At 33.5% G+C, this 26,673-nt stretch overlaps 1 protein-coding gene across 4 annotated transcripts in view; it reads left to right on the forward strand.

Annotated features, from left to right (window-relative positions):
- Window positions 1-26,673, forward strand: part of Cdh12 (cadherin 12) — an 820,788-nt gene that overhangs the window by 58,254 nt on the left and 735,861 nt on the right. The gene's annotated exons all lie outside the window — the stretch shown is intronic.

The following is a 26,673-nucleotide window of genomic DNA, read 5'->3' on the forward strand; positions in this document are numbered from 1 at the left end:
GCTTGAGGGAAAACATGGTGATTGATTAAAACATGACAAAAACTGCTTAGGTGTTCAACTTAGAGTAATGAACTTCAGCATATATGCTGGTAATGCATTGAGTGATGACTTGACATTTAAGAGCATTTGTTATTCTTACAGCAGTCTACTCCCTGCAACTACATGGCAGGGAGTTAAAGTTAAAGACTTATGACAGTTTGCAACTCTATGTAACTCCAGTTCCAGAAGATTTGATGCTCTCAGTGGCCTTCATGGCCAATTTATGCACTTATGCATCTGCTTCACAGATATACAGGCAGGCTAAACATCCATACATATGTATTAGAAATAAATATTTGTTTCCATCCATTTGTATGCAAAATTCAAGAAGTCCTTGTTTTTTACTGCTGAGTAATACTCTAATATGTATATATTCCATACTTTCTTCATCCATTCTTCCATTGAAGGGCATCTAGGTTGTTTCCAGGTTCTGGCTATTACAAACAATGCTGCCATGAACATAGTTGAGCATATACTTTTGTTGTATGATAGGGCCTCTCTTGGGTATATTCCCAAGAGTGGTATTGCTGGATCCAGGGGTAGGTTGATTCCGAATTTCCTGAGAAACCGCCACACTGCTTTCCAGAGTGGTTGCACAAGTTTGCATTCCCACCAGCAATGGGTGAGTGTACCCCTTTCTCCACAACCTCTCCAGCAAAGGCTATCATTGGTGTTTTTTTATTTTAGCCATTCTGACAGGTGTAAGGTGGTATCTTAAAGTTGTCTTGATTTGCATTTCCCTGATCGCTAAGGAAGTTGAGCATGACCTTAAGTGTCTTTTGGCCATTTGAAGTTCTTCTGTTGAGAATTCTCTGTTCAGATCAGTGCCCCATTTTATAATTGGGTTGATTAGCCTTTTGCAGTCTAGTTTCTTGAGTTCTTTATATATTTTGGAGATCAAACCTTAGAAAACACTATCCTGAGTGAGGTAAGCCAGACCCAAAAAGAGGAACATTTGGTTTCTAGCCATAAATAAAGGACATTGAGCTTATAATTCATGTTCCTAGAGAAGCTAAATAAGAAGGTGAATCCAAAGACAAACACATAGGCAACCTCATGAATATTAACCTTCATCAGGCGATGAAAGGAGACAGAGACAGAGACCCACATGGGAGCACCGGACAGAAATCTCAAGGTCCAAATCAGGAGCAGAAGGAGACGGAGCACAAGCAAGGAACTCAGGACCACGAGGGGTGCACCCACACACTAAGACAATGGGGATGTTCTATTGGGATCTCACCAAGGCCAGCTGGCCTAGGTCTGAAAAAGCATGGGATAAATCTGGACTAGCTGAACATAGCGGACAATGAGGAATACTGAGAATTCAAGAACAATTGCAGTGGGTTTTTGATCCTACTGCACGTACTGGCTTTGTGGGAGCCTAGGCAGTTTGGATGCTCACCTTAGGAGACCTGGATAGAGGTGGGCAGTCCTTGGGCTTCCCACAGGTCAGGGAACCCTGATTGCTCTTGGAGCAGATGAGGGAGGGGGACTTGATCGGGGGAGGGGGAGGGAAATGGGAAGCGGTTGCGGGGACGAGGCAGAAATCCTTAATAAATAAATAAATTAAAAAAAAAAACAAAAAAAAGAAATAAATATTTGTATAAGTATATGATTTATTGTGTAAACATACATATGCTTATATACATAAAATCTATAATGTGAATATGTTGGATGTAAACAAAAGATATTTTCTATGAATTGAGCTCAAAGTTTATGCAGCTTGAGAACATATAAGTTACATTAAGACATATGATAGACATGTCACTTAATCTTCAGTCTTTGACTTAGGTTCTTTTCTCTTTTACTCCTTTCCCATCTCTGGCAAGGTATTACTGTGTGTCTCTCAATGGAAGGTTCAACAGTATGTTTTTGATAGAGACTGTTAGATTTTGTTTTGTTGTTGGTGGGTTTTGTTATTTTTGTTTTCTACAAACGTTGAAGTTAGGATTATATTTGGGTCTTAAGTAAATATGGATTTTTGTGTTGACATCATTTAAAACAGTCATTTCCATTATCTTTTCATATCTATTATAGTAAATAACTATATTTTTAAAGAAATTGGCGACAAAAATTATTTAAATGGTAGAGGTCATAAGTCTTTAAAACAGGATTTATTTCTTCTAGTAGGTACAAAAAAGAATCAGTTTCCTTGTTCTGCTGGTTTCCAGAGACTGCATTCCTTAGCTTTCTTGGAAAGCATATGGAGTCAGATGGAGAAACAGAATGGAGGGTACTTTCCTCCTTCAAAGCATATCAGTCCAAATTCTGCTATCCTGAAAATAACTCCTCTCTTGCCTCCCTATTGCATGACCTCTTTTTATTAAAGGATGCTACACTGAGTCACAAAACATGATAGCTTTTAAACTGAAATCTTTTTATTTTTATGGTTTCATGGATTTGAAAGATGGGGTTTTGTGGGCTCTTTTCAATTACTGAAATATATTTTCACTGTTTAACATTAAAAGAAAACATGAATGCATATTTTTTAGATGCTGTCTTGTAAGACCAGTATGATAGACTTGTCACAGCTATTCCTGTGTGTCTTGCGATACCCTATAATACCTCTAGACTTTGCCTGGGAAGAAATGACCTTTTGTCCTTGTCCTGAACCATAAAACAGAATAAATCTCTTATTTAAATGTACCCATTAGACAAATGTTTTAGTAAGAACATAACAGGGGCATTCACTTCTTTGTATATTTGAAATTTACTGAATAAATAAAATTGATTAGGTGGAGAAGGATTCCCAGACAGAGAAATATAATGGGAAAAATGATGGGGTTCAAGTACAGTGTGTTGCATTCTGGGGGATGTCAATTATTTTGTAGCATTGCTACTTCACACTGTAAAAGGTTAATGCAAGGCAAATGTGATGTTTATACCTGTAGTAAGAAGCCTACTTGCTCACTTCCCTGCTGCCCAGACTCACAAAATAATCAAACAGAAACTGTATTAATGAAAAACTGCTTAGCCCAGTAGCTCTAGCTTCTTATTGTCTAACTCTTACATATTAATTTAACCCATCTCCATTAATCTGTGTGTTTCGGCATGTTTGTCTTTGGTGGCTCCATGGCTTCTCCCTGACTCTGCCTCATTTATTACAGCATTGAGTTTAGATTTCCATGCCTACCTCTCTTCTACTGTAGAAGGCCAAGCCAGTTTTTGTTTAACCAATGGTACTCACATCACACAGAGGGGAATCCCACATCAAATATTTCCTTTATAAATGTGTGACACTAACTATACAATGTCATTATTAATACCTTCACAAATGAGAAGTTGTTATTGTGTCTCCTTGTTTATCAATAAGACATTTCCTGGATATAGTGTCTGTTAAAGAGAAAGGAATTTATGTCCTCTTTTCAATTTCTTTAATGTTTACACACATGTAGTCTATAAATATAGAAAAAAAAAAACCTAGTGTGGATGGGCTTTGTGGGAACCGAGTCTGTTTTGATGCTCACCTTCCTGGACCTGAGGGGAGCAGAGAGGACCTTGGACTTTCCATAGGGTAGGGAACCCTGACTGCTACTTGGACTGGAGAGGGTGGGGGAGGAGAAGTGGATGGAGGGGAGGAAAGTAGGAGGAGGGGAGGAGATGAAAATTTTCAATAAAAAAATTAAAAAATCAAATCAAATCAATATAGAACCATAAAAAGAAAAAAAAACAATGACAATTTTAGACATATGATTTTCATGGTTTTAAAGTTGAGAGAGCATAATTTAAGAGTTTCCAAGTCTATTGCCCTGTTTTTTTAAAGCAAGATTACACAAATAGGTCAAAGAAACAAGGAAGACTGTTTTTGATCAAAGCATTTTTCATTAATATCTCAATGACATAGCCATAGTAAAGCATGGATCAATATACAATAGTACCTTCCCTCTCTCAGCAGAGTTTTGAAGAATCTCCTCAGATGTAAAATCATTATTATCAATTTCTTTATTCATTTTCAGTTTAAACTGTAACTTGGAAATTATAGTTTTAATGAGTGGATACTGAAGGATACTGATAATTACCAGTTCAAGGTATTCAGCAGAATAAAGATGTAGAAATATTTGGATAACAAAGTATTAAGAAACACAACTAATAAGAACAGTTTAAGGAGGTTATTTGTCTCATAAAATATGGGCAGTGTATTTTCCTGTACATGCCTTTACATATATATTATATATATTTTGGCTTCTGGCTTTATGGTTTTAGAGGATTCCTACATGTGTATATCAAGCTATTTCCTTTGTTTTCTCTTTTGATTCTTGGTTGGATCTACTCGGTTTGTTTGTTTCCATTTTACCTTATTATTATTTCAACTTCTGTTTTCTGAAGAGAAGCAAAAGGGGTAAGATTCTGATGACAGCAAAATCTGCAGAATCTCGCTGGAGTTGTGTGAAGGGAACCATTATAGAATATATATATATATATATATATATTCAATTAAAGAGAATAAAAAGGCATTATAAACTAAAAAAAATTAGTAGTAGAAGAAGAAGAGTAAGATGAGGAGGAAGAAGAAGATGTTTTTAATGAGAGATGTAAGGTCTTATCACCAAACCCAAAAGTCCAACCATACAAAGGGTAGTGACTTTCTCCAATGGCACATGTAAAAGTGATTGAAAGTTTGCTTGACAGAGATAAATGGATATCAATTTATAATATAGTACCAGCAGAGCTAACAGGGATGTTACACTTCATGAATGGAAGCAGAATAAGCAGACTGAAAATATACTACCCACCTACTTCAACTGTCTTGGTACAAGAATGTCATGCCCTTAATCCAATTAGAATACCATTAAGAATAATATATCAAGAAGTGAAAATAATGTTGAAAGTCTAATGCTACCTGTAATATGCAGAGTTAGATAATGCAATAATGATTTAATTGCAGAAGAAGCAGTCAACCAGGAAGCTTTACAATCCACAGATCTGGAGGCCTTGTTTTTCACAATAGAGTTCTGGGAGTTAGGAAAGACTCAGCAGTCTTGTTGGTATTTAACCTGTGATGGAAGGCTAAAGAAGCTGTAATTGGGAACACTAGAGGAAAGCAGAGGCAGAAATAGATACGGTTGCTCAGAAAGTAAACAGGTGCACGCATCCTTGTTTTTTCCCGCTTGAATTTATTTATAGCTGGGCTGGGCATTGGCAGAAGTTGGCTACTCAGACCCATCCAGAACACATCAATGTTTTCTCTAGGTGATTCTATACAATATAACCTTATCAAGCCCAACCATCAAAGGCTTTAACAATGGGCTTTAGTATATAAACATAGAATAAAGTTTGTATTATGATAACCCTGGGTGATATTAGTAGTCCTCCAAGTGTTACCTAAGAGACCTCTCTGTCAAAATTGGGCAGATTATCCTTTGTCAAATTCATGTTTACATACCTGGCACATCACAAACTGTACTTGCTTAGCACAATAAAATGGTCAATTCTCTTAAAATTCAAACAGCTTTATCATATCAGCTATTAATACTTAGCCATAAATTATGCCTGTGAGAAAAACAAATAAAATATAGAATAATAAATGCACTTTTCGTTCATTAGAACATAATTTTCCCAAGTGAGCATAGTACATAGTAATCTAGATTTTACCAGAATATGATCCAATGTGTATTCACCCTACTGGACTACCTTTGAGCTGGAGGATGAGGTGGGATGTTCTGAAGTGCTAACCTCCAGACATAACATGGTTGTTATACACACAGATGCATAGTTGTTGTGGTAACCTCCAAAAGACCTGCACAAAACCAAGCCAATTAAAATTTTCAGCTGTCAATAATTCCTCATCCCTAATCAAGGAACTTGTGACACCTGATGGTTGCTGAGGAAGTTTCACTTTTGCTGAGGATGGTTGCTCTTATTCAAATAGATGACCCAAAAGTCAAACGCACATTAGATGAATTAACTGGACAGGGGATATGTAGTTGAGCAGTGAAGTGTTGTGGGGTAGGTTGAGATGTGCCCAGTATAGCTGAAGGGAGATAATGAGGGGTGGATTTAACTGACATATATTTTATATATGTGTGAGTTTTTAAAGAATTAAAACCAAACAAATCTCTGGTTCATATATACTCTTAGAGAACTGTTTAGAACTGTGTATATGGAGAACAAATTGTTTATATTTGAAATTAAAGAAATTTTCTCAATTATCGAAACACATGTAGAAACTAAGTCTTGACTGTGAACGAATTGATAGACATGATTGTGGAGTGAAAGAAGCAATAGACACAGTCCAGATCAGTCTTGAATAAGTACACCCACCTTTTCAATATTTTCTCATAATATGTTTTCAGATATTTGATATTTTGTCAAATACAAGAGGGATTCAATGTTAAACTTGTTAACTCCAGTATAAATCAAAACTGTTTTGTTTTTTTTTTTTTTTTTTTTTTGGTTTTTCAAGACAGGGTTTCTCTGTGGCTTTGGAGCCTGTCCTGGAACTAGCTCTGTAGACCAGGCTGGTCTCGAACTCACAGAGATCCGCCTGCTTCTGCCTCCCGAGTGCTGGGAAAACTGTGGTTTTTAAGGCTAATAATAACTTTTATCATACGGTATTTATGTCTAAATTCCCAGTAAGGCATTTAATATCCATAGAGTCTTACCCAGTACTAGGAAACAGAGACTAGAGCACTGAGAATGTCCAGGCAGGATCGAAGTCATTTCGTTCGTGCTGATCCACCTTGCTATATGTAGGGCCTGAATTTTTGTAAGTAGAAGTCTTTAGAATCAGCTATTTGTAGGTGGGCAAATACAGTAGATTAGGAGAACTAGCAAAGCTCTTAATAAGTATCAGCATTGGTTTCAGACAGTAAGAACAGTTAATTTATCTTTAATCCAGTACTGACTATGATCTGTATGCTAACCAGTACCCAACCTCCTTGAGCAGATTTTATGGGTAGCTAGTCATGTATATTCTTTTAAAAAAACATCTCTTAAATCACACCTCCCCAAAACATGTTCTATTTATTCTCTGCAAAGAAATGATCAATGGTTGTGTAACAATGATGTCATCAGATACATTTAAAAATTATTATATTCTCTTTTATTTATAACAACAACTGACTTTAATATGCTTTTGTATATGGTGGGTGTGTTAAAATTTAGGAACAGCTGTTTTCCCAACCAATATTTTAATTATCTTTTTAAATAACAAGAAAGTATAAGAAACTCAATAATTTTAAAATTATTTTTGCTGTCTGAAGTGTTCCATTTCACAGAAAGGAGATACTCTCCACCCCAACCAAAAAAAGAGAAAGCTAATAGTTTATAGTTTTTGTTTGATTCTTCCAAGTAAGTATAGAACCATTATAGCTGCATTGTTCCTGAGAAAATGAACTCACTACAGGGTTCTTTTTTTTTTTCTATATTGAAACTGGAAAACTTTGCTATATTTGAAACAGAAATCTTTCAATATTAAAATCTCCTCAATTTGAGAGTTTATCATCCGAAACAACTAACCTATTGTAAATCTTAGATATAAAATGCTCACCTTACGAGACCTGGATAGAGGTGGGCAGTCCTTGGGCTTCCCACAGGTCAGGGCACCCTGATTGCTCTTCGAGCAGATGAGGGGGGGGGGGGACTTGATCGGGGGAGGGGGAGGGAAATGGGAAGCGGTTGTGGGGACGAGGCAGAAATCCTTAATAAATAAATAAATTTAAAAAAAAATCACAGTGCCCATGAAGAGTTGTGTCAAGCATGAAATGAATACTTCTGAGACACTTTTATGAGAAATATATTAAATTCAATAAGTTCTTTTGTTCCAGAACCCTGCAGAGTTTAGTGAAATAACTGTAAATTTGTCTCTTTTAACTAAAAAGAAAATTTGTACTAGCATTTGTATGCTGATAACAAGTTTTATTACACATATCTCCTACATTTTACAGCCCTTGGTGTGATTAATTGTGTTAATGCATTGTGTGTTTCTGGGATATATTCAAATACAGCATGTGATATATTTGAAAGGTTTCATTATTGTGACTTTAGTTCTAAAGTTGTGACATATTGTCATGCTGCCCTTAACTGTGTATTAGTGTTATTCCACCAGTATAAAACTCTGCACTGTTCTTTTAAATGTAATATCAAATAAGATAAAAAAATTCCACAACAATAGACAAATTTTCCTTTTCTTTCACTGTAAGAGTAAAATCTAGGTTGCAAGGGTGGTTCTAGAATGCTGTAGATGCCAAGTTATGGCTTATGAAAAACTAGCCATGACTTCTTTCATCAGTAACTGAATGAAGCCTCTCTGTCTTCTTGTCTGGCAGACAGAGTGAGGTCAGGGACGGTGCAAATAGGAGTCAGTTTATATCTTATTGTGGCTCATGACTTGCTTATTAAGATTGAACTTTTAGACATATCTCACTGTCAAATGTTGTACAAGAGAAATCATCCAACTTTTGTAACTGTGTGATATTAAAGTGCTTTTAATATGAGACATCAATGATTACCTTAAATGCTTCGTTCTCTTCTGTTTGCTCTTTCAGAGAATTTGGTTTATTTAAACATACTTCTAGTAATATTGCTATCAGCACTAACATATTGCACTTTACAGTTTAGAAATGGATATCATATGCCTGTACTCCCTTGCGTCATTCACTGAAAGTTCTTTAAATATAGAAACCTTCTATTATTTTGATTTGTAACTCACTTACCTGAGAAAACCTATTTCCTGTGAGTCATCTGAGTTTAACAAAGCTTTTCCTAACCCAATTTTCCCCTTGGGTTAATAAAGCTGGAGTGAGTCACTGAACTCAGCACAGACCTGAGGGCACTGAACTGAGCTCCTTCCATTAACCTGTGGTTCCTCACAGCTGTGGCTAACCTTCAATGTAATTTCCCTGGGCTTGTGGCTCATGTATTTATAAGTAAATCAGAACTCTTCTCTGATAGGGTAAGAATAGTACTTCTGATATAACATTTAAAGTATGAATAAGTGACAGATATCCAAAATGTGGAATTGATCATAGATAGATAGTATAATAAAAGCTAGTCATTATCACATGATGCTGCAATAATAAATAATGAAGTTTAGGTTATATTACAACCATGGTAACTTTTAATTGTATATATAACATTGAAAAATGACATCTAGAGCTATAGCACCTCATCTTAACTTCATTCTCCTCAAAGTTATAATCCTTTCACAGTGTTAGTGAGTGTTGGTGGTAAGAATGTGAGAGAGACTGGCAGCTTCTATTCAATTTGTTTTGGAAACACTCTGTAACTGCCCTGTCTCTTCATTGTCAAGACATAAAATGTGCTCATGGGCCTTTAATTGCTGTGTAGCATTCCATCAAATCTCACTAATTTTTCTACATTAATGATAGTATCATTAGTAGATAATAGAAAAGCAGACAGCTCCTTTCATTTGAGGAAGGATATTATAAAATAGTTTTGAACATTTGACTATAAGAGAATAGATATCCTCATAGATAAATAAGAGTATCAAGGGCAAAGAAATCTATTTTTAACAATATGACATTTCCAAAAATATTTTCTCCAAGTCCTTGACAGCTATTGAAGACTTTCTAGGAGCTTATCTCTGTCACCTCGTCGTTCTTTCCTTGAAGGTACATTTTGGTCAAAAAAGACTGAGAAATTAATAGCGCCAATTACCGGGTACTACAGAGAGCACAGTTCATCATAGGTGATTTCACTCACTTATTTCCAAAGGAAATCTGCCCAGTGCTGCTGAGAATAGCAGCTAACAAAACTTTCCAGTTCTGGATTGGAGTTAAAAACGGAAGAAAATAGGTCAGAACAAGGAAAGAAATAAGAAATGAAGATCTCAGTGCTGGGAGAATATTTTGGGATGATTGGCTTAGTAGCTAAAAGCTAGATATAAGAAACAGAACAAAAAGTAGTAGATGATGCTATGATATAAGCTATACGTACATTGTATACAAAGTACTTCAAAGTTCCAATTCTGTAATGCAAAAAGTTACATGGATTCTGAGATATACAAAAGTAATCTTACTGTGATTAATAAAACCAGGTAAGAATAAGCTTCCATCCCCAGCTTTGTGTTTTGGTATGATTTGCAAATGAAATCAATATGCATTTTGTGCAATTTCTGGCTCTGTTTGTGAAGGAACTTCCACACCACACAATATCAGCAGACATAATTTATATGTACTGCTCATTCTGGCTATACATCCAAATATCACAACTCATGCATCAGAATCAGAGATCTGGCTAGAATCATGAACATTTCACCCAAATATTCATTTTTTTCATTATGTGTCAAATAAAATGAAGTGAGAAGATTTAAAAGCACAAAATAGGGTGGGGAATGTCACTGCTACCCCAAATCAAGTTGTATTAGTTGCAATTATTTTTAAGAAGAAAGTGAATCATTCCTATTATTATTAAAATTGTGACTTATAAAGTCTGGGAGCAAGCATTGCTACACAAAATATTCTAAAAATGCTTTTTATGAAAATTATATGTACATGCTTACCCATAGATCACTTAACTTGAAACCCAAATGTCAGTGTTACCAATAAGCAGTTAAATTACTTAGATTCCCTAAAATTCAAAAACAATAATTTTCTTTGAGTTATTTTTACTTTATTACAGAAAAAATAGACATTAAATGTGTAAATATAATAATTCATTTTACAGACTTTAACTATATTATGTAGCAAGAAACAGAATTAATGTGAAGCAAAGAAATTGTGTAAACAAAAGATTGCTTTCTATCTTCAATGACATGGTTAACTTTTGGTTTAAGAATTGATGATCATCATTTGCCTCTGAAACAGGTTCTCACTATTTTAGTTCAGCTTTTCTCTAATTCATAATCTCTGCAGAGAAACTCTTAAGCGTTTAAATTTCAGGATGTAATATATTGCCCAATTTATGATTTTCTAAAATAAATTAGTGAAGTTGTCTGATTTTATTTAATTAAAAATGAACTTAATTGAGTTGAGATGACATACATAAGACACAGTTTCATGTCAGTCATCAAACATAAAAAACTTTTGTGAAATGAATTTGCTAATAAGTAAGATTTTTTCCCATATATTTGAAACATATTAATGGACAAGTTAGAGACAACAATGTCTGGAATTTTTCTCAGTGTTTCCTACAGTATCTTTTGATAAACATAAAAATGGCTTCAAAATAGTAGTGCATTAGATCTCAAAGAAGATGGTAACTAAGTAGTGTAAGCCTCCTTTAATACTGGGACATATATTAACTCTAAAGTAAAAAATGAAAAAAACAAGACATAGTAGAGATTAATGGTTAATGAATTATATTTTTTGGAATTTCATTTTTTGTGAAGATAATGTAATCAAATTAGAAGAGCTCGGCATAATATCTCAAAATATAAGTTTTCTAGGAAGGCATAATATTTTTTATTGAAAATGGATTTCTATACCATATATATATATATATATACAATATATATAACATATATATTGGTTGTTCCACTCTCAGATCCCCCAGGGCTTCCCCCACCTCCATATACAATTGAAGCCACATTCTTTCTTGATCTCTGTCATTAGAAAACAAGCAGGCACCTAAAAGTAGCAATAACAACAATAGAATAATAAAAATTAAAATGAAACTTGCATAATACAAAAGAAACAGAATAACAAATGGCCAAAGAAAATGTACAAGAAGCACATTACTCAGAAACACACAAAATGGGGTACCCAGAATTTCCCTAAAATCACAAATCAGTAACCATTATCAATAAACAAAGCACACAAAGAGTAATAAGAACAGGAAAAAAAAAAGAAAAGGAAAGGAAAACATTGCCCAGATAAAGCATAATGAGCCAACAACCTCCCCAATTAAAAACAAAAACAAAACAAAACAAAATGAACAAACAAAAAAACACACCTATAAAGATACCACTGAGTTCATTTAGTGTTGATCATTCACTGCCAATCATGGGCCCTGACCTTAACAGTGACTTGTATACCCAGTGAGACAACTGAGGAAAACTAATTTTTCATTGGTGAGAAGTTATCTACTTCTCTGTAAGATAGTTTCTCTGCTAAGTGTGTGAGTTTGTGTCCGCTTTTACTCTATATGCTTGAACCCCACCAGGCCCACACATGTGCAGGCCCAGTGCATGCTGCCACAGTCTCTTGTGTGTGTGTGTGTGTGTGTGTGTGTGTGTGTGTGTGTGTGTGTGTATCTTGGTCCTGTTGTGACTAGAAGGTCAAATTATCTTAGTGTACTCTGACCCTGGAAGCTCTGAAATTCTTTCCACCTACAATATGAGAGAATGACTAAGGGTAGAGATTGATTCTTAAAATTGATTAAAATAACCCGTCTTCTTGAATATTAACAAAAGTTAGAGACACACAAAGGTGGCAAACATAGTCTTATAAATATCCTTTCTTTGATACCAAATACTTTGCTATATAATGCTGCAAACTTCTTATTTACTTAGTTAATTTTGTAGTTTGAGATTACAGCCACACGGTTTCTCCCTTTCCTTCTCTCAATCCAAACATTCCCTTATTTCTGTCTTTGCCCTCTTTCAGGTTCATGACCTCTTTTTTGCATTTATAGTTATTACATGCATAAATAGTCATTAGAATTAATTTGTCGCATTGGTTTAAGTATCAGAATATTTCAAGGTGTGACAGAAGGATGCAGGAGGAAGCATAACTCTCAGTGATTGTAGTAGCTATTTCTGCATTTTCTGCATCATACAAGATGATGAATCTGCTTGTATGAAATGTAAGATCTCTTTCTTTCCTGCTGCAAGGATAGCTCCCCATAGACCTCCATTCTGTGAACTCTAGCAGTGACTTTTACAATGTTTTTGATCAATGAAAGTGTTGAGATAGTAATAAGCCCACAAGACTGCAAGTCCTAATCTACATTAATCATCATCAAAAATACATGTAATGACTGCATTATGAATGGAGATATTCATGTTTGAGATAGTTCAGCATTTTGGAGCTACAAATTTTGCTGAGCATGTAATGAACTAATAAATGAATAATCTAATACCCAAATAAATAAATCAATCCAAATAAATTTAATAGACAAATAACAAGTGAAAAATGCAGTTGAAACTCATGGAAACAATAGTTAATTTGTACTAAAAAACTATTGCAAATTAAAGAAAATAAAATTCTTCTCTTTCTTCAAACACTTGAATAACAAATCATAGAAGACATTTATCAGGGTACACCTCCTACCCACAACCCTCACATCCACACACATGGCTTGCCATCAGAAATTTTATAGAGCCCTTAGGTGGTTCTGAATGCCTTTAATCCCAGCACTTGGGAGGCAGAGACAGGCAGATATCTGAGTTTGAAGCCACCCTGGTCTAAAAAGGGAGTTCCAGGACAGAAAGAGTTAGCTACACAGAGAAAACCTGTCTCAAAAAAGAAGAAGAAGAAGAAGAAGAAGAAGAAGAAGAAGAAGAAGAAGAAGAAGAAGAAGAAGAAATCACTCAAATAATTACTGTTAATTCGTTTAACCCATAATCAGGATTAATTATTAATAAAATCCTTAAAATACATAAAAATGATACAAATATATATCAGTTATTTGGATGAAATAAAATACCATTCTCATCCAAAATGAATATATGAGTTTCACTGAAGAGGTATTTATTGCAAAAGAACTTATAAATTAAAAATATGATTATAAACAATAAAGTTTTATATCATTTACCAATTTTGAAAAAAAGGCCTGACACAATATCACTTGAAAACAGTATGTGAGGAGGGGATCATTATACCTAGAAGGTCATCCTTTTCCTACACATTTCCGTCAGCTCTTACAATTCTTCTTCCTAGGTAGCTTTGAGACTTTGAATATCTAGCACTTTCACTTCCCACAAACATGAAGTTGACATTCTGAACACCTTTAGAATATTATAAAGGGCATACCATGCGATATACAAAAACATAGAATCTCATCTATATAAAACAGACTAAAGTATTGTACATGATTGTTCATACTTTTCCCTCTGAATGAAGCCAACACATGCTCCATCAAATGTTTAGTAACATTTAAACAAGATTATGTGTGGTTCACATGCATCTTATATTTTATTTTAATCACTTACTGTGTGACTGTGTTTAAAAATATTCATAATAATAAAAAGAGCTATTTTTTTTGTTTTGTTTGAGACAGGCTTTCTTTGTGTAGCCTTGACTCTCCTAGAACCAACTCCATAGGCCAGACTGGCCTTGAACTCACAGAGATCCCCCTACCTCTGCTTCTCAAGAGCAGGGATTAAAAGCGTATGCCACCACCACCTGGAAAAAAATAAAAATAAAAAAGTCTTTTTTTGTAAAACTTACATTGTTTTATTAGGTAAGCTTTTGTGTTTAACAAATTTTTAGTGTTGATCACACCCTATTTACCAAATTTAAACATTGCTCCTCTTCTTCACGTCTCTAACAACTTCCATATAATTCCTTCTCTCATTCCTAGAAACATCCTGTTCCTACATTAAATTTAGAATGCAGTCTCTAAAATTTCTTCCTTATTTCATAACTTGGTAAGACATACTTTTCATTTTTCCAAAAGTAAAAAAAAAAACCCTCCTATATCCCTCTATAAATTTGGAATATAATTCTCCTGTGGACTCCATTTTCACCAGAGTGTCATGAGAACACTGCATTCTGTGCTGGGGTTCTGCTTACACACTTAGTAGATTAAGTGATGTGTTCTGGTAGTCACCTTCTTAGTTCATACACGTCACACACACACACACACACACACACACACAATCATCACATATAGGAAGACTGAAAGTTCCTTTGGAAATACATAGGGAGCCTTTATCTATTCCTGTATCATTAGTAAATATGAAGAAGTAGATGCTGACACTGATTTGTCAAATTAATTGTTAAATTACTTAAAAGATTCAAATCTAATAATGTGAAAAAAGGGAGTACCCAGACCTTGTTTTTAATGTTAGTATCTTTATTTTAGTAATGACTATAATGATGTCATGATTATTTACTTTTACTTATCAAAGACACTTATTAATAATCCATATTGTCTCTGTACTTGTTTAGTGTCTATTAATAGAGTCATCCTTTCTAAAGGAAATGAATTCTCAAGATAGTTAAATATACCTGCATAAGGTAATAAAGTATATACATATTTGGATCTATAAAATCTTTTACTTACTAATCTTATTTCAACTTTTAACCCTTTGTAGAGCTTCAATGTAACGCTAACTATGGTATCTTACATAATGTATTAATATCACCAAAGAGGAAAAATCATTTTATCTATGTCAATTCCTATTGTCTATTGTTTTCTGTTTCACAGCCATATTGACTTTAACTTAAAATAACCATATGAGTTATTTAAAATTCTAAATCTCCAAATAATATCAAGATGAATTAATCTCTCAGAGATGTTAATGAAAAAAAAAAGGTTCTATTAAGTGGATGGAATACTTGCCAGCACTAAATTTTTAAAATCAAATGTTCAAGTATTTCATTGTGAACCATCATGTTCCTAAGGTAATGTTATGGGTAGTGATTTTGTGTCAGCGATATATTGATTTTAGAAATGACACACTTCTAGTATGATTATGATATTCTTTAACCTCTAACTTCTATATAACAATGACAATTTTTAAGGCTACAAGGTGTCTCATGCTGTGAAGCTTGCTCCATCTGAGCAAAACCAGGTGTTTTCTTTTCGTGAGAAACCAAACATGTTCTTTTCAGGTGAATTTACTGTAATAAAATGTCTCTTTGTTTTCTATATTACATTGTTTTCTGTATATATACATTCTATGCACATTTAATAAGTATGCTAATATAGCTCTTAGCATTTCTTTTTACCTACAAATTTCGATGCTAAATTTGCTTTGATTTTATAGCATGTGTGAAAATACTTGATGTTAGTTTTATCACATTACTCTCTCACATGACTCTTACTATTATCTATTATTGTATTCTGAGATAGAAATGTGTAATATATCCTGACAAATAAAGTTTGCAAAAATATATTGTCTGTGCTCTCTGTGTGTCAGTCAGTTAAGGTTTGTGTCGCCATGCATGACATCTTGTTCTCATGGCCTTTTGTTTTATTTGGATTAAGTTCACATTATTAGGGAAATACGTGGACTTTGCTTTTTAAAGGACAAAAGTTATGAAACTCAAGCAGAAATGAACTTTTTTCTCTCTCATTTATTGGGACTGTAACTATCTTAGTTAATTTTAAAATAATTTCAGACTCCCAGATATTCCCAATACCATGCTGACCTAAATTTAGGTTAGTTCTCACTATCCAAGGAAAACAAAACCAAAAAGAAAAAGCAAACAACAAGCACCAACCTGTAATAGTAAGAACACACAGAAAAAACATCAAGTCTTTATGTGTTGATCCATTACACCCAGTATCATTCCAATGGTAGAAGCTTACTTAAATATTTCATTAATGAGATAAGTATAGTATGTTAAGAGGGCTCTTGCCTTCATTTTATAAATGAATAATAATTTTTTATGGTATTCACACAAATACAACAGGAACTCACTAAGCAAATCTGTATTTGTTACTCTTGAAAGAAAAAAAGATTCCAAAGGTTCTTTTTTTTTTTTTTTTTTTTTGATTTTCGAGACAGGGTTTCTCTGTAGCTTTTTTTGGTTCCTGTCCTGGAACCAGCTCTTCTAAACCAGGCTGGCTTCAAACTTACAGAGATCCCACTGCCTCTGCCTCTCGAGTGCTGGGATTAAAGGCATGTGCCATCACCACCCACCTACAAAGGTTCTAAAAAAGGAAAGTGAAAGTGATTATCTGGAGATAAAAGCACACCATTTAAAATGTTCAACAGAATGGCATTTGGAAAGCAGTGGATAGGTTTTCATTAAATCAGTTTGAATTATTTTGAACTTATTATCAATTTCTGTGTTGACTTTAGGCTAAGACACTCTTTGAATAATATTCATATTTGGGTTTATGTAGTGCATAAGCAGAGAAACTTGCAAAAATCCCCCAAAAGAAATGAATGTTTATTTTGGGTTAGAGAGTCCTAGATGTATATGATGAATTATGAATATAGTATTTGACCTCTATATATGGATATTAAAGACCAAAGCGAGCATTTGCTATCCTCACAGTATTACTTTCTTTTTTCATTACTATCATAAAACGTCTAAAAAAAAAATCAGACAAAGTAAGGGTATGCCTTTACTCGAGTTCAATGAGCATCCTCTATGGTCTATATTAATAGATAGGGAGAGCAGGGAGGCAGATGAGAATCCATCATCTGCAATCAGGAAACACAAAAGATAAACACTCATGCTCAACTCACCCTGAGTCAGAGGGAAGGTGTTGCCAAAATTCACGATGAGGCTTTTTTCTTCAGTCAAGTCAATCTGGAATGTTTCCACATGGATACATACACACAAAGACATTTTTTCCATTTGGTTTATACTTGTAGTGAAGTGGACAGTGAAGATTAACTAAACCCCTCAAATTATCAAAAAAATACGATCTAAATTCATTGCACTAAATTGAATAATAATAATAATACAAGATTAACGTGAAAATACATATTAAGACATGGTTTATAGTATACATTTTTCTATCATTCATATAATTTGAAATTCCTTTTAAATGATACTCTGACACCAAAGAAACCAAACATATTTGTTTTCTATATTTAATTTATATTCTGTCATTCACATCATCAGTGTTATATGCATTACGCATGTTTCATTGTTGTTGTTGGTAGTGGTGTGTGTGTGTGTGTGTGTGTGTGTGTGTGTGTGTGTGTGTGTGTGCTTTGAAATTTAAAAAAATCCATTAAAGGCAGTTATAACCAATTGATACCTAACACGACCGAATTTGTTCTTAAATAAAAGGAAGCTTAAGTATTTACTAAAATAAATCAAGGGTTTTGGTGCAAAAAAAGTCCAAAAGAGACTTAATATAATAGTCATTTTGTTGATATGCCAATTCTATTTTCTGTTTTTCTTTACCTATTGTCTTATTTTAAAAGACTTCTACAGCACATATTGGACAGTAGAGGCAGGACAGGTCTCATTTGGAACTACTTTTTGATCTATACAGGATTATAGGACTATTGAATGTTTGCAAGTCAGTGCTTGGAGTATTCAGACTTCTGCTTGGACAGACTGTTGATTTTTCTCTTATAAATACAGAAAACAATAGTCAGTGAAATCAACTGGTGTAGCATACTTAACATTATTCTTATTATTCTCGGCATGTCCACATTTCTGACTATATAAGTCAGTGGTTCTCAAGCCCGTGGATCACAAATCATTGTAAAACACCAATATTTTCATTAAAATTTATAAGAATACCAAAATTACAGTTATCAAGTACCAACAAAATTAATGATATGATGGGGGGCTCACCACAACATGAAGAATTGTATTAATGGTTTTTCAGAATCAGGAAGGTGAGACAAACTGAATAACCAAAGAAATTTTACATATATTTGGTAAACTTAAAGCAACATGTTTCAAATAAAAATACATTTTTAGGAAATCTTCTTCCTGTCTTTTCCAAACCAGAAGTTACAAAAGTTTAAAATTCTATCTCTATAAAATATCACATAAAACTGATGCAGTCATTTTGGTTGTATTCTTTCAATTGTGTATCTATTGTTAGATAATGCATCTAAGTAATTTGATCTAATGTTGACCTTTTCTTTCTCTAAGGGGGGGGAACAATTTTTTCCATGTTGATGCAGGGGTCGTACTCAGTATAGTTATTTTTAAAATTATACTTCCAATATATTTTATTACAAGTTCCTTGATTTATGTAGAAATAATTACACTGGAGAAAAAAAAAAAACAGCCAAGTTTCTGTTTTCCACAATGGTTTACTAAAAGTTCCAGGGATTCATTTTCTCATGATGACAGGATGGGTGATTATGTAGTTTGTCTCCTTCAGTTGGCATCTCCGCATTTGAGAAGTAAGGTGTGTAATAATGTATGTTCACAACTTGTTGAGAACTCGATGGCACCAAAGAGGAATACTTCCACTTGTATTTGTCCTCAATATGGGATTCGTGTAACTTGTATTCATCATATTCCCAGTCTTTTTACAGGTGTTGTTAAATTATGTAACATTTGTTCAGTGTTACTTTATTGGAGAGTGTTGTCTTGTGTTTCAATCGACTTTCATCGCTAATAAACCAACACTTTAGTTGCTACACAGCTTTACCAAGAAAAAAAAATAACTACTAGTGGAAAGTTCACACTTTACAACAAAACCCGTATAGATAAAAGTGGTTTAGCGATATTTATATATCTTTTCAAAATTGTGTCTACATGTTTTGATTCAATTATTGGAATAAAATAAAACATAACATGATAGAGTTTAGTGGTTTAATTCAATGTCAGTTCCATATATTCTAGAGCAGATAACCACACATGTTAATTTTATTATAAAAGGTTATTGAACATTATTCTTAAATTACTTTTCATTATTTATTATTTTTAAAAACATTGCCTGAAAAACATAGAAATCAACCTATCATAAAAATCTTGTGTCTTGGTAAAGCAGCCCAATTTTAAATAGTAATAATGAGAAGAAATGGATTTGAGTTCAGCATTATTGTATTCTTTTCATAATATTGAGAAAATTTTGTCAAATTCAAATATGGAAATAAATTTTTTTCAATAATTTGTAACTATATTTTTTGATGATCATGTGTAATTACACGTGATTATTCTATTAAAATGATTCTTGTTTTAAATACAGACTATATTTTACCTGCCTCTTCTATACTATTTTGATAATGAGAGGTCAAAATACAAACTCTAAATAATGATAAAGAAACCATTGTTATAAACCAAAAATAGTATTTCACTTAACTATATACTATATACTGTAGTAAGCAGTATCTTTCTTACAGACTACAAATAAAATATTTTTTAATAAAATTGTATAATTTTGCTTAGTGCTAATATTGCAGATGTCAGTGTATAATTAGAGTTATTAATTTAGGTTCACAGTTCCTTGCAATAAAGAACAGAGGTATACTAAAAATCTATATATAAGTATTGTACAGTGACTACAGGCCTCATTTATTCAGTTGATTATTTAATTGTATAATGTTCCTCCTTTAATAAACATAAATTAAGACTTGAACTACTTGGGATTGGCTTAATTTATTTCATTACCCAATAAACTCATTTCCTAGATACATTTACAACTTGTTTTAATTTATTTTCTTAGGTTTAATTGAAAATTCCAGTAGAACAGTAATTATGATCAGTTGCAACTTTAATATTTTTGTGTTAGTAAAGAAAGAATTTCCAATATTTAGAAGTCAAACCTAAAATGATAGATTAGGATTTGTCCTCAGACAAACAAAACTTGGAAGGGTGTGGAAGGGATTACAAGAGCTAAGCTATATCTAGAAGGCAAATTGTTTGTACAGATAACTGTAGACCTAAACAAAAAGCTTCTTTACTCTAATGAATGAACATTTGATCAAGATTTATTCATTTCAGAGATTTTCTGAAGAAATCAGGAAACTAATAGTTGGATTTCTTATCTTTCTAGAATGAGATATGTGTAGAAAATGACTGAAACAGTTTGATTAAAGTGTTCTTAGTCCTCAGTCCTGAACATGTAGCTAGGTGGATTAAAGTAAAACGGCCTTCCTCTACAAAAAGCAATAACATAACTCTTTACTCCACTGGCTAGTTATGTTGAAGTGTAAATATTTATAACAAAAGAAATTGTCCTTGTGCATTATTTTTAAGACAGAAAGTATTATATAAAATTATTTAAGACAAATATTATAATCTAAAACAACAATTTTAGGAGCAGTCATACACATGCATGCATGCATGTTTACATACACATGCGCACAACAGGTTTTTCTGTAATGCGTAAGTTGGTATAGAGAAAACCTAATTTACATTGATTGATTAGCTGTTTGAGGTAGAACATAGTGATTCTCTGTGTGTACCAATTTACTTCTGTAAATAAAAATATTAGGATCTGTAGTCATTCAAAATTTTTAACCATTTACATGTTTTCTTAAGAAAATAATTGTATTGATTTTTTTACCAAACAAAATGGACTTAAACTTATCCATTTAAAATTGTAAATTTATGCTGTAACAAATCTATTTTAAAAATTCTGTCTTATAATATGTATATGGGTGTTAAAAATAATTACAAGTTATGGATAATAATTATTATTCACAGAAATGCAAATCATGATGGGCATAGATGTCTTCATTTTAACAATTTTATGAATAAAATCTACTTTTTATTTTTATCATTTTTATGCCTTGTTTAGTGTTTAGCTATAAGTTCAAAAAATAAAGAAATAATTTGAGGTATTAGAGTCACATTTAAGATATCAATTGACCTGATAGAAAATTTGCTTTCTCAGAGCAATTATTATTGTGATTGATAAAGTGGTTGTCAAGAACTGAATCAGATAGTTAAATATTTATCAGCTTATATCTCCAGTATCTAGTTTAAATAAAGTTCCTTCTGAGTGGTAACTTCATAGCAGAATCAGCATCAGAGTTTCAGGGTGGGCATGGTTCATTTATATCATCTGTGTCTAATATAGGTCTTCTGCTTAGAGGAAATAGAGATACTTGTAGAAGGAAATACACCAGAGAGGTTTTCAATGGGAACTTTCAGTTCTTTTCTGATATAAGAAAAATGAGTTGCTTTCAAGATGTTTTATGAAGATTTAGAAGAGGTGAAAATTGAAAAAAAAACCAACAACTTTTAACTATGAAATAGTAGGAGTGAAACACCGAGCTCATAAATCAAGGAATGGGAACTTCTTCAGTCTTCATGTAAAGCTGAGTGTCAATTGACTTCTCAGGATTGTGTCACCTAGACTCATTTGAGATGGAGAAGTGTGAAAACAATGACAGGTCAAGTACCTAGAGAGCATCACTCATTATAAAGTGAAAGTAATTATCAATAAATATAAATAAACATAATTATTTCCAAAGAATAATAAAATATAATGAGTTATTCTTGTGAAAATATATTAAAATTTTCAGCATGCTATAAAATTACTGATATTTGCATAAACATTAGGGTTTTATGCTTAATTTTTTACACGAAGCAAAACCATCACCATTAAAAGAAAACAGAGGATGATTATTTCTTTATGTTGATTAAATCTTAATATCTCTTGCAAGCACATTATTATAATCCAGCTTTAGGACTTGTAAATACATACCTACTGTCAGTTACTAAAATTCAAGTATTCTTGCAGTTCACGTGGTTAGATAATGAAACAGTTCTCCTCAAACAAGAAGGTACCACAATATCTGATTTATTAATTTTCTATTCATTCAGTTTATTCATTCAACTACCTACTGAGGACATGCTTTTGTTAGACATTACCTAAGCACTGAGAATGTCATGTTTAACACACAGAAGTTCTTCAAATCATGACCCTAATCTATGTAGAGTCTATAATTAATGAAATCTAGATTGTGTTTGGAAATTCTAATTATGACTGATATTTAAAAACTGTTCCTTCAGCTGTCTGCTTTTCAGAAATGCTACCAGAATATAAATGCTACAAACCAAATTTTATTTACTGACACAAGGGAAAGGTCAATTTGTTTATGTTTTAGTAGTCAGATATTTATCTAAAAACTTATTGGATCTTGCTTTAAAAGTGCATTGAAGATGAACCTTCCATATATAACAATTCTTTAAGTAGAGTGCTCATCTAGTCTGTTGAATGCCTGAGAAAAGAGTTTGACTTCTTTCTGTGGGATCAGACCACCATTTGTTTTGAAGTGTAACAACAACATTCCTATGAATTTCCAGTTTTACAATTCACTCTCCAGAACTTGGATTCATCAACCCACAAAAGTGAGTCAATTAATTTCCTGGCATAACTTTCAGAGGACAGAACGACATGTCCATATCCAACTGTTTGTTTCTCTGAAAATCCTGACTGAAACAAAGGAAAATGTTAATTCAAAAGGCTTAAATATAGCATAGAGAAGTTAATGCATACATTGAAGTTTATAAATGAATTTAGGCAATTCAACGATGAATTTTATACAGTTTAGGTCACGGTTGTTTTAGATAGCTAATGAGACGAAAGACTAATTAGGCAAGTGCTAATAAATAACCATTTGGTCTCATCTCTGTTCTTCCTCTATCTTGACTATCATAGAGGAGAGCAAGGAAAGATATTTTGGTTGAGGGAGCCATTATGGGGCTAACAAGAAATCTAATACTAGAGAAATTCCCAGGAACACACAAAATTAACCCCAGCTAAGACTCGCTTAAGCAATAGTGGAGAGGGCGCCCAAACCGGCCTTGTCTGTAGTCAAATTGATGACTATCTTAAATGTCACCATAGTACCTTCATCCAGCAACTGATGTAAACAGAGGGAGAGACCTGCAGTAAAGCAATGGGCTGAAATCCCAAAGTCCAGTTGATTAGTGGGAGAAGTGAGAATATGAGCAAAGAGGTCAAGACCGTGATGGGGAAACCCACTGAAACAGTTTAAACCCACTGAAACAGTTTCCCTGAGCTAATGGGAGCTAACCAACTCCAGCTGGATAGGGAAGGAAAAAAAATAGGTCCAAACTAGTCCCTCTGAATGTGGTTGACAATTGTATGGTTGGGGCAGACTGAGGGGCCACTGGCAGGGGCACCAGGATATATCCCAACTGCTTGTACTGGCTTTTGGGGAACCCGTTCTCTTTGGATGAATACCTTGCTCAGCCTACTAGATATAATAGGGAAGACCTTGGACCTTCCCAAAGCAATGTGACTTACCCTCTCTGAGGAGTGGATGGGGGTGGAGAGTGGAGAGATGTAGAAGGGAAGGAGTAGGAACTGGGATTGGTATGTAAAATGAAAAGAGATAGTTTGTTTTCTTTTTTAAAAAATAAAAAAAAATAATAATTATTTGGTCATGAAAAGTAAATTGCCCTTATTGGTTCCGTATCTTCAAGATGTTTCCTCATTTACAAAACAAGTTTTTGTACTTAATCTTAGTGCAACTTAGCCCCTAAAACTGGAAAAGAATAAATATTTTCGTAGAAATATTGAGAGTAGGAACAAGCAAATTTGTTGTTAAAGTAAATTGTATAGGCCTATAGAAGAGATCGAAGAAAAGTTATAGAGGAGTTAAACAAGCAGTAGAATTTTTTTTTAACCTTCCTTCCTTCTTTCTTTCTTTTCCTTTTTGTGGTTGTTGTGGAATCTTTGTAATCAATGTAGGCGTAATTTTGGTCTTTGTTTTTTAAACACCACACATTATTCCAATTAGAAGAACAGACGTGAGATTGTAAGTCAGGGTTCTATTCCCAGTTTAGATTTTAGCACATTTTGAATTTACAAGTTGTTTGCATGCTTTGAGTCTGAATTTTCTCATCTTTCATGTGGCATCCTGCTCAAGGGTAACTTTAGTGATTGCTTATGTTAATTCCTTAAAGGGTTTAAAAAAATAATAGGAACACCTACTCTGCATGCAGTTATTGTAGAACTATTCCCTTAGACATGAATACTCATTTACATTTTTATAACTGAATAGTTATTTTTATGTACATGAGACCCTCCCAAGATGGATCTTCTGTATTTCTTTCACCCATTGAAATCTTGAATAATTTACCTGGCCTACGAGGTTCTATCTTCCTGATGATATGAAAGCAGCAAACAGTTAGCAGTTTTGTGAAAAGGTGGACTTTTCTTTCACGATATACCTGTTTATGACTTTTCCATATCTAACAAATAACCTTTCATGGTGTGGATATTATTTATTCCAATTAAACGCAAGGAGTCACCAAGCCAGATTTGCATGAAATCCTTTATTTGGTCTGCTGCAGTCCTCTCCCCAGGAGTAATTAGAGACAGATTCCTAGGGAAAACTCATGCATCACAGAACCACATGAAGATACGGAAATCTTGAAAATACAGTAGTTTCTGAACTAACCATGATCAGTCAAGTTCCAAGCCAATCTGAAATAGAAAGGAAGAATGAGGCTAGTCAGAGCTACATGGTTTATAAACAATCCACTTCATTTTGTTAACTTTTACTGCCATATTAATAACAATGATTGAGATTCCCAATGACTTTGTTTGATCACCTACACAAAGCACTACAACAAGCATAAATATATCTTAGAGATTTATGGGAAGAGCTTGTCAAAAACCAAGAGGGAATTTCACGGGGTTCTCTCAGGAATATGATTTCATCTCATGTGTTGAGACTATACCTGGGAGTCTAGTTTATTTCACTGGGCATTCTTATATCTAGCATTACATGCACGGGTGTGTAAAGTCCTTGGCAAAAGTTTTAGTTCAATCTTATGTGAAGAACCCTTTTGAGCATCTTTGTAATGATCCTTTCAAAAATGCATTGGTGTGTGAGAATTTTCTATTCTGTATTAAGCTCCTTACTTGACTAAGACTGATTGTCTCACATTGGATTCACTATGAAATGAACAACTTGCTTGTCATTGATAAGGAAATGTAACTGTGATGCATGTGCATAAAAGATGCATTGATATAATACAATTAATGTTTCAGTGCTCTACGTGCTCCCAATTCTAGCGCTGGATGACTGGGAGCTCTTGCCCCAGGTATCAGCTACTATCAGTTTATAGCACTGACTCTGTGCATTATTTTGCTATAAATTCAGAGGCAGATAGCAATCTTTTCTAAACTCCAGACAGACTAAAAGTGGCAGAATTAATTAAAATTGATTCACACATTGTGTCACGTAAAGGTCTTCTGGGAGCTTTCTTTTCCGCATCCCCCTCCATTTCATGATGTTGTCCTACAAGGCACACGTGGGAATCACTGTTTTAGAATACTGATTATGAACTTGAATGGGACCGTGCACAGTGATTGGCAGTATAATGCATGAAAGATTTTAGAACTCACTTCATTTAAGGATTTCATAAGAGACTCATTCTTTATTTCAACTTCATAAGATTTTATTCAGAGAAAGATAAAGCTATTAAATAAAGGTTACCAAGGATTATCAGAAATCTTGTAAGTGAATTTCATATTTTAATTGCTCAGCTTTATAAGCTTTTAAAAGCATATGAGCATTAGCAATAAAGATAACAGGGTCCTAAGTATGTTTCTATATTAATGTTCTATTTTTGCTTTTAATGAAGGTTTTGAATAATAGTATGTATCTGCTGATGACAAATAGCTGAAAATATACAATCCTATATCTTTATATTCCCCATGTACTTATCCATTAACAAATCCTATCAAAAAAGAAAATCCTATTGGTTTTAACTTTTACTTATTTATTTTTGTAAATCACTTGATGGAACCATGAGTTTGTAATTGCTAGGCAAATATTATACAACCATCTGAATAGTGCTATTAGCATTAATTAACACTGCAAACATATGGACATTGCTATGCATTTTTTTCACCAAAGATTTATATTAACTATGTTCCCTTTTAATCTATGGTAGCAAGGAACCATACACATTGAATGAGGTAAATATTCTGTATTACAGACACAATCCAAACTCTTAAACATGCTTGTATCACAACCGTTACACTTGATAAAAGCATAAGGGCGGTTTTCAGAGCTATTCAAGCATTGTGCTATTAGTTTTTTTTTTCAGTGATCAGCTTTTATCTGTAACTTCAGGGCAAGTCAAAGAGACAGGTATAAAAATCAAACCCAAGGAAAGAAGAACCCATGGTGCCTGA

This window comes from Microtus oregoni, unplaced genomic scaffold (genome assembly GCF_018167655.1).
Source record: "Microtus oregoni isolate MIOR12 unplaced genomic scaffold, Mior012 000040F_ref0000088, whole genome shotgun sequence".
Classification (NCBI taxonomy): Eukaryota; Metazoa; Chordata; class Mammalia; order Rodentia; family Cricetidae; genus Microtus; species Microtus oregoni.